The sequence below is a fragment of the Schistocerca piceifrons genome, chromosome 5 (genome assembly GCF_021461385.2).
Source record: "Schistocerca piceifrons isolate TAMUIC-IGC-003096 chromosome 5, iqSchPice1.1, whole genome shotgun sequence".
NCBI classification, from domain to species: Eukaryota; Metazoa; Arthropoda; class Insecta; order Orthoptera; family Acrididae; genus Schistocerca; species Schistocerca piceifrons.
The window spans coordinates 432,289,954-432,305,860 of NC_060142.1; the positions used below are offsets into that span (position 1 = coordinate 432,289,954).

General features: G+C 46.2%; 1 pseudogene; it reads right to left on the reverse strand.

Moving 5' to 3' along the window:
• Positions 1–813: 813 nt before the first annotated feature.
• LOC124799848 lies at positions 814–931 on the reverse strand (annotated as a pseudogene).
• Positions 932–15,907: the final 14,976 nt, after the last annotated feature.

Sequence of the window (15,907 nt, forward strand, 5' to 3'; positions counted from 1 at the left end):
CGGCCGCGGTGGTCTAGCGGTTCTAGGCGCGCAGTCCGGAACCGCGCGACTACTACGGTCGCAGGTTCGAATCCTGCCTCGGGCATGGATGTGTGTGATGTCCTTAGGTTAGTTAGGTTTAAGTAGTTCTAAGTTCTAGGGGACTAATGACCACAGTAGTTAAGTCCCATAGTGCTCAGAGCCATTTGAACTATTTGAACCAAGTAATTCGACCTTTAGATCAATCAACTGGCAGCACCAGTTAGCTTACGGCCAGTGTATTGGCAAGCAAACTTTGCTTCAGCATTGGATTCTGCAGTGGAAGTGGCTGGGAGCTGTAGAGGTGCATATATCTTTTCCCAGGTAACATAAAGTTATTATACTCCTAAAAGCAAAATTTCATTGTAACCAGAATTTACTTATGGATAAAAAATTTGCCTCGTATTAAGAAGCAACACTAACGAAAGAAGAAAATAATTATAAAATTAAAAATAAATTTTTAATACATCGACTTTTTAAATTGGATTAAAAAGAAATGATTATTTCTCCTAGCCCCACACAGATTAGTAATTCCTACAGATAATCATGAAAATTCGTGGCTGCGAATTTTTATAAACTAAAAACTAAACTAAACTTCGTCCGGACAGTCCTTGGAAGGCCCAATTGTACCGACCGGCCGCCGTGTCATTCTCAGTCCACAGGCGTCACTGGATGGAGGGGCATGTGTTCAGTATACCACTCTCCCGGCCACATGTCAGTTTACGAGACCCGAGCCCCGACTTCTCAGTCAAGTAGCTCCTTAGTTTGCCTCACAAGGGCTGAGTGCACCCCATTTGCCAACAGCGCTCGGCAGACCGGGTGGTCATCCAAGCAAGTGCTAGCCCAGCCCGACAGCGCTTAACTTCGGTGATCTGACGGGAACCGGTGTTATCATTGCGGCAAGGCCATTGGCTTTAAAAATAAGCATTGTAAAATTTGTAAACCTGGCCAGCAAGGGACTCTAAAGTACCGCAAGAATGACCGTCTTGAAGTAATGCTAGGTAAAAAAAAATGGTTCAAATGGCTCTGAACACTATGGGACTTAACATCTGAGGTCATCAATCCCCTAGAACTTAGAACTACTTAAACGTAACTAACCTAAGGACACCACACACATCCATGCCCGAGGCAGGATTCGAACCTGCGACCGTAGGGGTCACGCGGTTCCAGACTGAAGCGCCTAGAACCGCTCGGCCACTCCGACCAGCAGTGCTAGGTAAACATGTCTGAAAGAAGAGATACCATCTTCATATAGTTAAGGCTAACCGGCCATTGAGCTTCTTCTGTGCTGGATGTACACGCATTGCCTGAACTCTTACGGGACTCGGTAAGATTGTCTGCCGCGAGTAATGAGTGTAGTGGGCAGGGGCACTATGAATGTAGCGTGTGGAGATTAAGTTGGGAATGTGAGTCTCGCGGGGAGCGTGCGGGGGATAAATCCCTGCAGTCGCACTGTCCTCTGTGCCCTCGGTGGCTCAGATGGAAGCCGGGACGATAGCTCAGCATGTTCGGACAGAAAGCTGGCTGGCCTCTGTAATAAAAAAAACCGAGTAAAAGGACCAACAACGAACTTGAACGGATGTCGTATGACGTCCGCAACGACCAAACACAACGATCAACAACGAACAAAATGGCAAAAAAAAAGAAGAAGATGGATAGAGCGTCTTCCTTGTAAGCATGAGATGCCGGGATGGAGTCCCTGTCGGGGCATACATTTTCAACTGTCCCCGTTGATGTACATCAACGCCTGTAGACAGCTTAGGGTCCTGATTTACTTATCAGCGCTTAACTTCAGTGATGTGACGGGAACCTGTGTTACCACTACGGCAAGACCGTTGGCCGTGAATTTTTATACTCTATGAAAATAATTACGAAATCAAAACTGAAAAATGTGGGACTCATGAAACACGTAATAGTAAAGAAGTGAACTATTGAAGTTTCAATTATAGTTACAGCTATGAGCGATGGCAGTCGAGTTAAGGTTCGTTCTGCGGGAGGCCCACGTGAAAGACACGTCGCGACGAGTACATCACAGCGCGTGACACTGCAGGTCGTACGAGTACTAGCTCCGGCTGGGAACGAGTAGCTATTTCAGATGAGTTAAATAATTCTTAACTGTTTGTTTAAAAGAATGCAAGCTCTCGATAGCATGCGACGAAGTTACGATCTTCTCTGTGTATCTTTCCATTGACATAATGATTTCCCGTGGGCTCTACACGGAGCCGAGCGTTTGCGAAGTATGGCAGCTAAAGTGGCGTCACAAGTTCGTTGTCGGAAACGTATTTTCGTGGTCCCAGGATCTTCGCAACTAACGCCACATCATATTCCGACAGCCAATGAGCGTTCAGTAGTTTTCTGAGAACTCTGCTGCAAACGTCTTGGCCAATGCGATTGTTGAACGTGGTTTGAAAGAGGTTTTTGGTGAATTATTATTCAGTTTCTATCGAGTTGTCATGGCTGACGGTGGTAAGCGTCAAATTCTGCATGAACAAGCGAGAGACACGATATACAGGAATACAGGATACGTGCTTTCTTCAAGTGCGAAGTAAGAAACAGGGGATCTATCACTGGCATACATAAGGGAGTGGCCTCAGCTTCAGAATTGTTCAGCCCATTGCCAGGGAAGGTAATTTATCCGTCCATAACTGTGGAACCCCAGTTTCCAGATCTTTAGGGAAACGTCACAGTCATGAGAAGCCTGTTTCGAATGTAGAAGACTTCGATACATGTTCTAGGACGAGTTCCACTCAGTACGGATAGGACAAGCGGAATTCTTACTGTCAAACAAATTACGTTGCATATGCTCGAAACTGTTTAAATGCATTATTGCTCCAGTGTGAAGAATATTCAAAACATTGGATTCAAATATCTACATGCAAATGACGGTAGAAAATTTTTAATCAAACTTAGTGATAGCACTGATTCAAGGGCATGATTTTTATGAAGTTTTCATGCAATAACAAAATCTGGCATTCAGAATACTTTTTGCGTAACGAACATGGGTAAACCAGAATTATACGAAAAAAGTGTCTTAGAAAATGAGTGATGGTTCGTGTGGCTTGAAGGTAGTAGTTGGTAAAGGTGGGCGAGTAATTGTGCTTCACGTTGGTTCTATATTCATTCCAGAAAGATAATTAGTGTACAAAAAAAGAACAATTCAGATGATGATCATTCTGAAATGAACCTGCCTGGTTAGCCGTGATTGTTCCATCACCGCTTCCGGCACAGGGAGTTATGTCGGCGCCGGTTTCAATTCGTATTTACGACGACGGCTGGTGTGCCAGGCAATATGTGATTTTTAGACCCAAGATAGCCTCACTTATGGTCATGTACACATGCACACAATATCTACGTATTTGGGGCCGCCTGTGTGAAAAATAGTAGCACCTTGAAATTCCTGAAGAACTGATGTAACACACGCTGAAACGTCGTGGGGTCGACAGATTTCAGGATCTTGAAATGGATCAGTCTTGATTCGTGGCCCGGGCATCAGCCAAGGAGGGGATGCTTGAGGAAACACCGGGAGCACATTTCAGAGAGAAGAGGTAGATATTCAGGCAGAAGGATGCGAGGTGCATTCCAACTGGTAGTCCTGACCAAGGATGGGTATCAGAAGGTCGACCCCCCCCCCCCCCCCCCCACAAACGTAAAATGTTTGGGATATGCTGGGTGATAAGGAAACTGTTGAATGGATATTGACTAGGAGACAAGGAGTTGGTAGCATCGGAACTGAAGAGGGAAGATCCACGCTTCAGCAAGGAGATTGTCCAAGGGATCTGTCGAACGGCACCAGTAGCCAGTCGCATGGCACGATGTTGAACTGATCTAACTATTTCAGAGGTGGAGGCCTCATCGAGCCATAAACCCGGTAATCAAAGTCAACTCGGGATAAGGCCTACTAAGCGCAGACAAGTTTAGCATCTCCACACACCAAGAGATGTGGGCAAAGCGCACAGAGCAGATTGTCTTTAGTTTACTATGAGGGAAACAAGCCAAAGTTTTATTAAAAGTGGGTCCAGAAATACGATACCGTGCAACAATGTCCAAGCACTGGATACCAGAGTAGGATTTGAGGTCACAACGATCTGCAGCATGCAGGAGAGAATTAGAAACCGTGGGGAAGTGTGCAAGTGGAAACCATTCAGGCAGTGCCTTGGAGCTGGCGTTCAGCGAAGGCTACTGAGTGGGAATTCTACCAAGTGCAGAGGCCGTCGACATATAATGCAGGAGCGACTGGGGGCACGACATTGGTCGCTAACGCGTTGATGGCGAGGAAGAAGAGTGTGGCACAGAACTGATACCTGCAGGATACCGTTCCTTTGTACCCGTGGATAACTCTACTCCGGAACAGCTGGTGGGATAAAAACGAATGAAAATCGGTTGGTAGCCGCAAAAGTTCCAGTCATGTAGAGTAAGTAAAATGTGATGACGCCAAGAATGTCCTATGCCTTATGTACGTGAAAAAAGTCTGCAATCAGGTGTCGGCGTCTAGAAGAAGCCTGTGTGTTTGTTGTTTCCGTCCGAACCAGATGGTCTGTTGTGAGTATTACCTCCCAGAAACCACACTAATGGGATAAAAGGCCCCATATTCCAGAATCTAGCATAATCTGCAGACAACCATTCTTTAAAGCAATATGTAGGACTCTTTGGTGAGGCTAATCGGTCGGTACCCGTCGAGAGACTTCGGGTTTTTGCCTGACTTGAGGGTTAGGAGGGCAATGCTATACTGGTGTGGCCAATGGAAGACACCTTTGAGCCAAACTCGGTTGAAGGGATGATCTGATTATGAATTGAATCTGACCCTGGGGCGTATAGTGAGACGAGGCAAGAGGCTGAAGCAGATGCCTGTCTGTGAAGGGTTCATTGTATGATGCCGTCACAAAGTGAGTTGCAAGGTATTCTGCAATAACTGAAACGTCGGTACAAAGACCACCCAGAAAGGCAAACCCAGAACAGCTGTTGATCGTTGGCGACCCAGAACGCAACAGATTTTGGCCCATACTTGGAATGAAGAGGCATACGTTCCCAGGCAGGAGACGTAGCACTGTCAACATTTCTTCTAACTGTTTGATTAGATAGCGAAGTTTATCACAAAATCGCTTGAAAATGACAAGATTGGTTGGCGAAAGTTGGTGGCTAGGAACAGTGTAGATCTCTTCGCCGGTCCTGTACAGCTGTTGCGATGTCTGTCGTCCACCATGATTTCAAGCAAGCCACAGCATCACCAAAAAGTGATCATTGTCACATATACTGTCATTTTACTAGCAATATAGCGAAGACAGGTGAGCAGGGGAAGAAATCATTAGATCGATACCTGAAAAGGTGCCATGGGTGGCACTCAAGTGGAAAGGAATGTTATCACTGAGGATAAGACAGATCATGAAAGGTAAGGAACTGGTCAAGTAGAAGGCCCCTACTAGTGGTACTACCCTATGCGGTGGTGTGCATTGAAGTGCCCAGGCAAAGGTGGGACGGGAAGTTGTAGGATTAAGTTGAGCGAAAGCAAGTAAGTGGCCTGCCTGGAGGTAGACAAAGGTTGAAAATGATGATAACAGAGGTTATTCGCACCTGAACTGCGATTATTTCCAATGTGATACATAGAAGAATCCACTCAGTGACAACATTTGTGTTGACCAATTTACAGACCCCTCCTGGTGCCGTCATTGAGTCAGCACTGTTCCGACAGTATGCATGATAACCACACAGCATTGGAGAATGGTCATCACTGACGTCTATTTCTTCTAGAACAATGCTAATTATATGAGAGGAAGAAATAAGGCGGTGTAGCTTCGACATGTGACGATAATACCAACTACAGTTTTAGTGAATGATCACGTTATGGGTGTTCAGGCCAGGCCTGAAGAAGCCAGGAGGACCAGTCACGCCACAAGGTCACGCCAATCACCGATGCGGATGAAACCATGTCAGTGAGCATAGGCTCATAATCAGATGATTGAAGGGGATATGGTGCCTCCGAGGTCACCAGAATACCCTTTTCACAATTCTTCTTTTCATTCTCCTATTCCTCCTCCTCTTACACATCCTTTGGTGGCGGCTATTCTTGCTAGGTCCTATTCGCAATTAGAATAGAGATGGATGAATAGCAGGCAGCACTGGGACCCAAAAGCGGCGGTTTCTTCCGTCATTGGCTGGTGTTGGGCCTCTAATTTATAGGAATCCAGGGAGAGTGGTCGAAAGAGGAAGCCCTATCCCTGATAGGTTCAAATGGCTCTGAGCACTATGGGACTTAACATCTATGGTCATTAGTCCCCTAGAACTTAGAACTACTTAAACCTAACTAACCTAAGGACATCACACAACAACCAGCCATCACGAGGCAGAGAAAATCCCCGACCCCGCCGGGAATCGAACCCGGGAACCCGGGCGTGGGAAGCGAGAACGCTACCGCACGACCACGAGATGCGGGCTCCCTGATAGGTGCCAGAGGAGGAAACTGTTCCCCTAACTGTGTGCGGGGAGTTGTTCCAGAAGACATTTCCACGGTTACCATAAGAGAGGACGGTGATGAGGGAGGTTTTTTTGGAAAAGATTGCGGTAGTGGATGACTCTTATTTTAATGTAAGTGGTCATCATACACTCCTGGAAATGGAAAAAAGAACACATTGACACCGGTGTGTCAGACCCACCATACTTGCTCCGGACACTGCGAGAGGGCTGTACAAGCAATGATCACACGCACGGCACAGCGGACACACCAGGAACCGCGGTGTTGGCCGTCAAATGGCGCTAGCTGCGCAGCATTTGTGCACCGCCGCCGTCAGTGTCAGCCAGTTTGCCGTGGCATACGGAGCTCCATCGCAGTCTTTAACACTGGTAGCATGCCGCGACAGCGTGGACGTGAACCGTATGTGCAGTTGACGGACTTTGAGCGAGGGCGTATAGTGGGCATGCGGGAGGCCGGGTGGACGTACCGCCGAATTGCTCAACACGTGGGGCGTGAGGTCTCCACAGTACATCGATGTTGTCGCCAGTGGTCGGCGGAAGGTGCACGTGCCCGTCGACCTGGGACCGGACCGCAGCGACGCACGGATGCACGCCAAGACCGTAGGATCCTACGCAGTGCCGTAGGGGACCGCACCGCCACTTCCCAGTAAATTAGGGACACTGTTGCTCCTGGGGTATCGGCGAGGACCATTCGCAACTGTCTCCATGAAGCTGGGCTACGGTCCCGCACACCGTTAGGCCGTCTTCCGCTCACGCCCCAACATCGTGCAGCCCGCCACCAGTGGTGTCGCGACAGGCGTGAATGGAGGGACGAATGGAGACGTGTCGTCTTCAGCGATGAGAGTCGCTTCTGCCTTGGTGCCAATGATGGTCGTATGCGTGTTTGGTGCCGCGCAGGTGAGCGCCACAATCAGGAGTGCATACGACCGAGGCACACAGGGCCAACACCCGGCATCATGGTGTGGGGAGCGATCTCCTACACTGGCCGTACACCACTGGTGATCGTCGAGGGGACACTGAATAGTGCACGGTACTTCCAAACCGTCATCGAACCCATCGTTCTACCATTCCTAGACCGGCAAGGGAACTTGCTGTTCCAACAGGACAATGCACGTCCGCATGTATCCCGTGCCACCCAACGTGCTCTAGAAGGTGTAAGTCAACTACCCTGGCCAGCAAGATCTCCGGATCTGTCCCCCATTGAGCATGTTTGGGACTGGATGAAGCGTCGTCTCACGCGGTCTGCACGTCCAGCACGAACGCTGGTCCAGCTGAGGTGCCAGGTGGAAATGGCATGGCAAGCCGTTCCACAGGACTACATCCAGCATCTCTACGATCGTCTCCATGGGAGAATAGCAGCCTGCATTGTTGCGAAAGGTGGATATACACTGTACTAGTGCCGACATTGTGCATGCTCTGTTGCCTGTGTCTATGTGCCTGTGGTTCTGTCAGTGTGATCATGTGATGTATCTGACCCCAGGAATGTGTCAATAAAGTTTCCCCTTCCTGGGACAATGAATTCACGGTGTTCTTATTTCAATTTCCAGGAGTGTATTAACAGGATGTAGGGGTTCACATCTTTCTCGTACCTAAGTATATGACAGGCTGTAAACAGATTTATATTTCTGTATTCTCTTTTTTTTCTAGATGTCTAGGGAAACCAGTAAACGTGAGGGATGGTTCCCATCCAATTAGCATATAAAGCTGATTGTTCACAAGATCTACCTTCGTGGACGTATAATTCGCTATTAGTAACATCTCGGTCTACCGTGCAACGAGATGACGTATAACCAAAGTGTAAGCATTGGAAGCATCTTGTGGGTGGTGGGATGTAAGGTTTCAGGTCACACGAGTAGATCATGACTAACTGATACTGTGAGGACATTCCTTTGAAAGGCTACTATAAGAGCGCCTGTATCTGTTCGATTATCCTTGGGACCTTTTGGGACGTGTAGGACGAAATGTATGCCTCGCCACTCGAGATTAGCTCATAGCTCCTCTTCTGTTTGGAGTGTAATTTTTCTGTAGAAGGTGATTCTCTGGACCATATTGAAGGTTTTGTGTGGGCCAATGGACACTGCCATTTCACCCGGATGTTCACCAGGGCTGAAGAACTGTGGACTGTGCAGCGGACAATGCTTTAATCAATAGCAATATATCGCACTAAATCGAAATAGCTTCTCGAAATATATCATCAATAGGTTCCACAAAAAATTATGGCCTTGTCGTAGTACAAATATCGCCATGATTTCGGGTACATACTGGATAGATTGTTTCACCCTCAGACGTCTTTCATGTATCTCTCCATCCATGAGGTAGCCAGGATCGAGAAAGCAGTACTGTTGTATCTCTCTGCATTGAAGTTTATATACCTGCCTGCTGAGACAGTCGGATCAGAAGGGCTATTTCTTTCGTCTTATTTAATTCGTTTCATGAGCGGAAAGTTGCTCTCATTCCAGCTGCTATGATCAAGGGCTCTTCCGACATGGGCCACCCAGCCACAATAAAGGCCATCTGGTATGAGAGTCGTTGCTTGGAGTCCCAATATCCCGGGAAGCTGGACATCTACTCGATGGCACGTGTCCAGGTAGTGACTCAGGATTCAATAGTGTGATCCCTGTGTTGTCAAGGGGCTCAACCGAAAGGGTACATAACGGCCCTACCACGTTTGATTTGCTGTTGCATTGCTTTTGAAGTCCATATATGAGTCAAAACAGGTTCTTTATGCACATGATCTTTAACACTGCATGCAGTAGACACTGTGCAAGTTGTTTTTCCCCAGTCGGTCCACAATACAGAAAATAATTTGGAAAATGAAGTTACAACTCAGAATGGGGCCAAAAATTATTTCAGCCAGAAGGTAATGAATATATTGAACAATCCAAAAAAGGGAAACAGAACCAAGAGAATAGCGGGGTAGACATCAAAGGCTGCCTCCATGAGAAAAAGGACAAGTAAGGATAGTCAGAGGTAATAGGTCTGCAGCACAGGTAAGGAAATAGCTGCTGCAGAATTTGGGACCCTATGCTTGCCACTTGCGTGCTCATAAATGAGCTTGAACCCCCTGAAGGACTGACGGTCTTTGAAGCTCTTTTGAGAACGACATGACGTTGTTTTGAGAAGGTAACGTTTTTCATCATCCAAATGATCAATTCGTCACTTATGTCTAGATTTTCTTCGTAGACTTCGCCTTTCACTCGCCCCTACAGACAAAAATCTAAAGGGGTAATGCCTGGGGACCTTAGTGGCCAAGAAGCTAATTCACCTTCAGGGGAATGTTAAATTTAAGTGACTAACATAGCACCAGAATGTGTAGGAAGCTGGAAGGACGTATCCGTCCTTGTAGCCACCATAACTAGAAGCTTGTTTTCCAGAAAGCAGTGATAACAGGTGTCTGCAAGATGATGCGGTAACGCGACAAACTCAGTCAGCTGACTGTTTCAACACACCATAGATTTACAGGTTGGGTCCTTTAAAATCTGTCTCTACAAATACGTTGCCGGAAGAAATAGTACATTTAGGAAGATATTTTGACGGCATATGCCAGTTTCGGGATATTAAATGTTCTGTTTTGGTTTCAGCGTCGTGCGCCACAAACAGCTTAGTGGTGTGGCTACCAGACGACGTCTGTGTCTATCCTTCAATAGAGAATGCTCACAGCCACAAGGTTCAGTGGGATGCAAATGTGTGAAGCAAGAAGGCAACCATGCCACGGAGACACACTCGTGCTTCCTACAGCTAACTGAGCGAATTTGTAATGGATCAAATTGTGGCTCTCCGGGTGGCGGGATGGCCCTTTCAGACAACTGTCACACACGTTGGACGCTCTGCGTGAATTGTGCAACGATGTTGATGGTATCAATGTTCATGTGAACATTCTCACGTCCATAGATTCCGGACGTCCACTCAGCAAAGACGCCCGCGAGGACAGTCGTTTTGTAAGGGCAGCACAGATAAGAAGGCTTGTGAGCCGAGACAAGAACTGTTGTGAACCAGTTATTAGCAGTTGGACTATGGGCATGCACACCTCTAGCCTATCTCCCATTCACACCGCAGTATCGACACGCACGTCTCAACTAATGTCTTCAGAAAACCACTTGGAAGATGGAATGGCAAACCGTAGCCTTCAGTGAAGGAAGCAGATTATGCCTGCAAGCAATTAATGCTCGTTTACTCGTACGACGTCTACTTGGTGAGTGCTGTCTCGTACAGTGCATTCATCCAAGACTTACTAGTCCCATTCAGGCTTTATGGTCTATGATGCGATAGGCTACAACTCTCGTTCAGCGTTAGTGTTTCTGGAGGGGACGCTAACCAGGGCTCGGTACATGCTGAATGTTGACAGATCCTTTATTATGCTGTTCTTGCGGTAGGAAGTTGACATGTTGTTCCAACAGGATAATGCTCACCCACACAATTTTCGTGAAACTCAACGTGCTCTGCAAGACATGCAGCAACTTCTCTAGCTCGCACGATCTCGAGACTTGTCTCCAATCGAGCACGTGTGGTACGTGATGGGGCGAGAAGAAGTGGCTTGTGCTACTCGTCAACCAACAACTCTTACAGAACTACCTGAACAGGTCGAGCAGGCGCAGCATAACGTATCCCAGGACAGTACTGGCCATATGCACGATCGACTGGGTTTCAGAGTCAGCACATGGAATTCCAGTCGTGGAGGCTACACGGCGCACTGATATGAGTGTTTCAGCATGGTTTGATACCTGGTAGGGTATGTATTGCTATTGACCTGAAACTGTAATAATTTCACGAACTCCATATCATCATTGCAAAACTTTATCTTTAGTGAAATTATGTACCAATTTGGTTTCCAGCAGTGTAAATAATACACTCACGCTCATAAATTAAGGATAATTGCAGAATGTGGTGCCACAGAACGTGGCACTACACAGAACTGGCACTAATATCATAGGCACATAGGGAACACACACGACACAAATCTGTAAGTCCACGGTACTGGTGATAAGTTGAGAAAACCGTCCCGAAATACATGTGCCACAAAACGCCACTCTTTCTTGAGGATGTACTCAGACATCAATATGGTATATGATCACCATGCAGACGTACACAGACCACACAACGTGTTGACATTCTCTGGATCAGGTGGTTGAGCAACTGCTGGGGTATAGCCTCCCATTCTTGCACCAGTGCCTGTCAGAGCTCCTGAAGTGTCCTAGGGATTTGAATACGTGCAGCGATACGTCGACCGAGAGCATCCCAGACATGCTCGATGGGGGTTAGGTCTGGAGAACAGGCCCGTTATCTTCTGTTTCAAGGTACTCCTCCACGACGGCAGCTCGATGGGGCCATGCGTTATGATCCATCACGAGGAAGGTGGGACCCACTGCACCTCTGACAGTCTAAGGCGCTGGAGTCATGGACTGTGCGGCTGATCCCGGAGGAGGTTCGAGTCCTCCCACAGGAATGGGTGTGTGTTTGTCCTTAGGATAATTTAGGTTATGTAGTGTGTAAGCTTAGGGACTGATGACCTTAGCAGTTAAGTCCAATAAGATTTCACACACATTTGAACATTTGAAATTTTGCACCCCTGAAAAGGCGGACATACTGGTGCAAAATGACGTCCCGATACACCTGACATGTTACAGTTCCTCTGTCAAAGACATGCAGGGGTGTACGTGCACTAATCATAATTCCAGCCCACACGATCAAACCATCACCTCCATACAGGTCCCTTTAAAGGACACTAAGAGGTTGGTATCTGGTTCCTGGTTCACGCCAGATGAAAACCCGGCGAGAATCACTGTTTAGACAATACGTGGACTCGTCCGTGAACATAACCTGGGACCACTGTTCCAATGACGATGCACTGTATTCTGGACGCCAGGATTTACGGGCTCTCCTCTGACCAGGGGTCAGTTCAATACATCTTGCAGGTCTCCGGTAGAATAAATCATGTCTGTTCAGTCGTCTGTAGACTGTGTGTCTGGAGACAGCTGTTCCAGTGGCTGCGGAAAGGTCTCGAGCAAGGCTACCTGGAGTACTCCGTTGCCGTCTGTGGGCACTGATGGTGAGATATCGGTCTTCTTGTGGTGTTGTACAATGTGGACGTCCCTGGACACGTTTCATGTCTTCTGGAATCGTTGCCATAATCTTGAGATCACACTTTGTGGGATACGGAGGGCCCGTGCTACGACTTGCTGTGTTTGACCAGCCTCCAGTCGCCCTAGTTTTCTACCCCTTATAACGTCCAGAATATGTGTTCTTTGAGACATTTTCAACACACAGTCACCATTAGCACATCTGAAAACGTCTGCACACTTACTCGCTGCACCGTAATCTGACATGCACCAACACACCTCTGCGTATGTGGGCTTCTGTCAGCGCCACAGTGCGAAGACAGCAGATCAAATGCACCGCATGGTCATTCCCCGAGGTGATTTAAACCCGCAAACTGCCCACCAGAGCGGTGTTTCACCATGCATCAGCGTTATCCTTAATTTATGAGCATGAGTTTAATTTTCCTATGGCTACCGATATAAGTTACGAGTGCTATTGATAGCGTCACATAAGAAAGTGGCTTCATCAGTAAACTGTATTAACTGGATTAATCGGTGATTTTCAATAGACTAACGAAAAATTAAAGTCGTTTACCTACGTCTCCTCCCCGAAATTTGTGACTCCTTTGTAAGTTTTAAGGATACAGGCTATGTATACCTAATGTCCGTCATAATTCTGCATGTTAAACACGTGTATGTGCAGAAATTCTGCGTGTGCTTGATGAAGGATTACGTTCTACTGAGCAAATAATGTCTCCTACTTCATACGAAAACATTTCATTTCACGTTCAGATGAAATATGACTATTGGGCACTGCACCAGTTAAAACAGGAGTACACTCTCTTGAATCTGGTTAGGGAATTTTCTACAGTTTCTCTACAAGCAGGAGTAGCAGCAGCAGCAGCAGCAGCGTTTCCATTGCAAAACCTGTACACAAATACCCTGTCAGCATTTGTGAATACGTGTGGTATCCTGAAATGAAACACTAACATTGGCTCAGAAATTGCAATAGAATTCAATTACTTGAAGTCAAGCACAATTTCACTAGTTTAACTTCGAAACAAAATTGACGAGCGTTGAATAAACCGATAGAAACTGTAATACGAACCTGCATAATGAAAACTTCTCTTTGCGACCAATAAAAGGGATAAAGTTAAATGGGATTTTTAATCTAGATTATTAGGTAAAATATTTACTATTCCTGCTGAAAGATCCTATATTTTTCGCGGTTTCCCTAAATCATCTACAGTATTTTCCGGAATGATTACTTTGAAAAGATCAATGTAGATGTACTTCACTCTCCTTGTTTAATACCACCTTATAGCCTGCCATAATGACGGGACGTTAAGCTCTGCCTCCTGTTTCGTGACTAAACCGTAAGTCTGAATGCAGCTGAGATCATCTAAAACCTTCGTTATAATGATGGAATAACACCATTCCGTCTTTGGTAAAATAAAATTTCTCTCTAGTGTAGCGTAATGTCTATCACTACGATTTGTAAAATACGAGTTTGTATACAATCTAGCGAGCCCTATGTTCTATCAGTTGCTTCAGGATAAATATCTGTTCTATACAACCTCTTCCCGTCCTGAATCCCTATTGGTAGTCACCAACTGTACTTTCTACCTGTTCTTCTACTCTCTTGAGCAATAGTTTTGACAGCACCTTGTATCCGACCTCTAGTAGCGATATTCTCTGTAGTTGTTTGCATGACGAGAGAGATATACAATAAAAATAATATATCTACAGAGGCAAAGATAAGCCACTACAAGGCAACGGTGGGGGATCTAGTATTATATGCTGCTGAGACGATGACACTAGGAAGAAATGGGGCAGAATAACTAGAGAAAGAAGAGAGAAAAATACTGAGAATAATACTAGGTCCCAAAAGAGGTGGAGAGAGGTGGATGCGAAGACCTAGGGAAGAATTGTACCGGAACATGAGAACAATATCGGGGGAAATCAGGCTCAAAAGGGCAAGGTTTGCTGGACATGTAGTTAGGATGAGTATTGACAGAATGACGAAGATAGTGTGGGAAATAACAGGGAGGACAAGGGGAAAGACAGGAACCAAGTGGGTTGTTGAACTTCGGAAGAACTGGTTGGAATTGGGGATCAAGGTCGAACGAAAGGAATATTGGAGGAACAAATATACACCGACAAATATGCCGGACATCAATGATAGAGAAGAATGCAGTAAAAGATTAGAGTGTCAGCAGTGGAGCCGACAGGAGAAACGGAAACTGAAGATCTCGGAAGAAGAGCGGGAGAGAAGTAAAGAAAGAATGAAGAGGTTCTGAGAGAAGAAGAGAAAAATGCAGTCCACGAAGGGGCTACCCGTGATCCGACAGGGGCCGTAACGCAAGAAGAAGAAGAAGAAGAAGAAGAATCTAGCAAGCCCGTCGCTGGGGATATTTCCATGTTTTCAGTGTGTAAATTAAGTTTGTTGAATCTTTTACTATGTCTCTGGGTTTTCTGAATGTTACTGGACATGCTTCAATAAATTGTATTATCCGTCGACCATCAATACTATTGTGTTTACATTAAAGGGTAAGGGAAGTGCGTTTCTATGAATTTTTGTCTGCTAATAGGGATCAGGAAAACTGCTTAAATTATGCCTGAAAGTTAATTTAACGTTGTGAAGTTAGGAGAAAATCTTAGTCTCATCGTTTCTCTCGAAGCTGCGATGGTAGCAAAAGAAACGGCTAACGCTCTTGCAGATGGTTCTCCACATAGCCAGCAGAAGACATTTTACGGGCATAAAGAGAGAGTGAGACTGTCCGTTACAGAGTATCTCTGAGTACTCGTATAGGCACAGATTTGGTTAACGAGCTATCACACTTGTAGATGTAGTAGCGTAGTGAACGTTAAACAGGAGCTGCTTCAGATTCAGTGCAACGTCGTGGATTTAGGGGCAGCTTACTCGCTAAGGTCGCCGGAGACGACGAAGGAGGCCGTAATCGGTTCATAGCTCTGGGCCGTGCTCCTGGGAGGCAAAGCGCCCGCCATTCACCTCGTGGGTTCTGTGTGAAGATTGCCGAGGGAATTTCCGTCTACTGCTGCTCCCGAAGTCAGTGAAATCGACTTTAAGGTGATCCCCAAGAATCACTACCGGTGTCACAGATAATGTATTGTGTTTAATACTTCACAAAATACCAAATACATCTCTGACATGTGCTATATACATCAACTAGAGTCTACTGAATTTCGTTGTGGCATAGTATCAGGGGCGAGCAAACATTTCCATTTGAAGGTGTTGCTGCATCGTATAAGCAACGCAGCGCGACTCCGATGACGGTATATAAGCGCCGCATGTAGGCAAACCATTAGTCTGGCAGTCTTTTCTTTCCGATGTGCGTGCAACAAATTCTCAAATTTCAACAGGTTGC